Genomic DNA, 2,388 nt, shown 5'->3' with positions numbered 1-2,388 from the left:
ATGAACTAAATTTTTTGTAAATCTGCCTCATCCTGGCAGGTTTTACTCTTGCTTTGGAGGGAACTCTGAGCCTGGGAGACCAAAGACCTCATCGGGGGTGGCTTTGGGGAGATAGCTTGAACTGTTAGCTTTTTGGGCAACTTGATGCCTTAACTATTTTTCCTGCTTATTGAGGAAGGTAAACCTACCCAAAGGTGCCTGGAGAGGGAGACGAGGAAATCAGCTCAGGGAATTAATGTAAGCTGCTAATGGCTTTTCTCTCAGGCACACCTCCAGCCTGCAATGCGTGCTACTGCAGTGTGCTAGACAGTCCCTGCCCAGGCGTTCTTGGTTTGGAGGCACTCTCTTTTTTTGTGTGAGGGTTTTTCAAGGCTCCTGTTACCTGGGAGCTGCCTATTTAGTTTCTTCATTTAGGGGAGATTGCTCTCTTGAAAACTGCTTCGTGGTGGCTGCTGCGGCTCCTTCATTTGATTAGTCCTGCTTCTTGGAGACATTCAAAGCCATTTTTTTTTCCTGCTGTACCATATGTTTTTCCTTTGAGTTTGTAGTATTTTTTGCTCAAATTCTGGATCCACGATGTGGCATTTCTCTCCTGACAATTCCTAGCTGGCAGCTCATCTCAGCAGCTGGCCATGGTGGGCATGGAGCAACAGGCAGGAATCAGGTGGAGACCATCTGCATGTCTGCAGATCCCTCTTTGACATCTCCTCTGGTATTGTTTCCTTCTCATGTTTATTGTCCTTCTTCTCATACATGTACCAGCATTGGCTATTGCTCTGACATCTGTTCAAGGAATTTTACACCTGTCTTCCCTTGACAGAGACACTGGGGCTATCCAGGGAGTAGAGGTCACATTTGAAAGATGACAGTGGAAACATTCATTAAGTCCTACTATGTGCCAGACATTGAACTAAGCATGGAACATACATTACATTCACCAGGGCTTTCTGGAGAAACAGAACTGACAGGACATGTGTGTATCTATGTATATATTAAAAGATTTATTTTAAAGAATTGGCTCACTCAAGTGTGGGAGCTGGCAAGTTTGAAACCTGTAGGGCAAGCTGGCAGGCTGGAAACTCAGAGAGGAGAGCATGGTGTAGTCTTGAAGCAGAATTTATTCTTCTTTTTGGAAACCTTGCTTATTTTCTCTTAAGGCTTCAATTGACTGGATTAGGCTTCATTGAGGGTAATCTCTTTTAATTAAAGTCTACTGATTTGTACATGCAAATCCCATCTTCAAAATACCCTTCACAGCAACATCTAGGCCAGCATTTGACGAAACAACCAGACACCATAATCTACCTATAACAACTCATTTGTTCCTCCCAATAACCACTGCAGGTAAGTTCATTGTATTCCTCATTTTACAGATGAGATAACGAAGGCCAAGAGACTTCATGTGTAAAGCCAGAATTCAAACCCTATAAACTGTCTGATTATAGTACTGCATTTCCTGTTTAGGCCAGATAATTGGTGTGTGTGTGTGGGGGGGGGGCGGCGGGAGACCTCAGACACTTGACTTCTGTGCTGTTGATTCATTACATCTTTCTTTTCCTGATAAACCTCCAGGATTCTTAAGGTCACCAATGAATAAGTCCAACTCTGGGCAGAGTTGGGAGGAAAGAAAATTTGTCTGGAGAGTCTTCTTGCCTCCAATTTATTCAACTTTTTCTTTATATGGCCGGTGTCCTCCTGGTCTTGTCTCCTCCCAATACATGGGTGAAATGACTGAAGGCTTAAAATATTGTTTACATGAGTATTTACATTTTAACCAATCTGAAACCTCCATCAAGCAGGTCATGGCCAGAATGCGAGCTTTTAGGCATTTCCCATTAATTCATTCAACCAGTGTCCACCAAGTGCCTACACTGTCCCAGTACTGCACGAGGCACCGCAGATAGAGAGCTATATAGGATGCAGCCGCAGTCCTCAAGGAGCTCCCCAGGCAGGAGGGCAGAAATGAACACTGTCATGACGCTTTTGATGAATGCTTTCGTGGTGGAGCCATCAAGGGGCTACTGATACAAGGTTGGGAGGTTGGTGACCAACAAGACTGTGAAGTGGCAGGAAAGGGGAAAGAACTATTGCCTGTGCAGAAAGGAAGGGAGGGAAAAGGAAGTCAAAGTAGAGGAGAAGGGGTGAGGGAGGGTGAAAAGATAATTTTTATGGCATGGAGGAAGAGTTCTCTGGGGGTTTGGTAAGAAGGAGAGGATTTGGTGATGTTTTGGGGTGAGAAAAATTTGAGGCAAGGGTATGGAGTTTGGAGAAATCTGCATGGGGTTTATGTCTTGGCTCCTCTTTAATGTTCTCTGTGAGACCCAAGTCAAGACTGCAGTTCCTTTTCATTTGCTTTGGCTGCTTCATTTTGTTTCTTTATATGTGACT

Source organism: Dasypus novemcinctus, chromosome 23 (genome assembly GCF_030445035.2).
Source record: "Dasypus novemcinctus isolate mDasNov1 chromosome 23, mDasNov1.1.hap2, whole genome shotgun sequence".
NCBI lineage: Eukaryota > Metazoa > Chordata > Mammalia > Cingulata > Dasypodidae > Dasypus > Dasypus novemcinctus.
The sequence above is the reverse complement of the archived record's forward strand: the minus strand, read 5'-3'. Positions refer to the sequence as shown.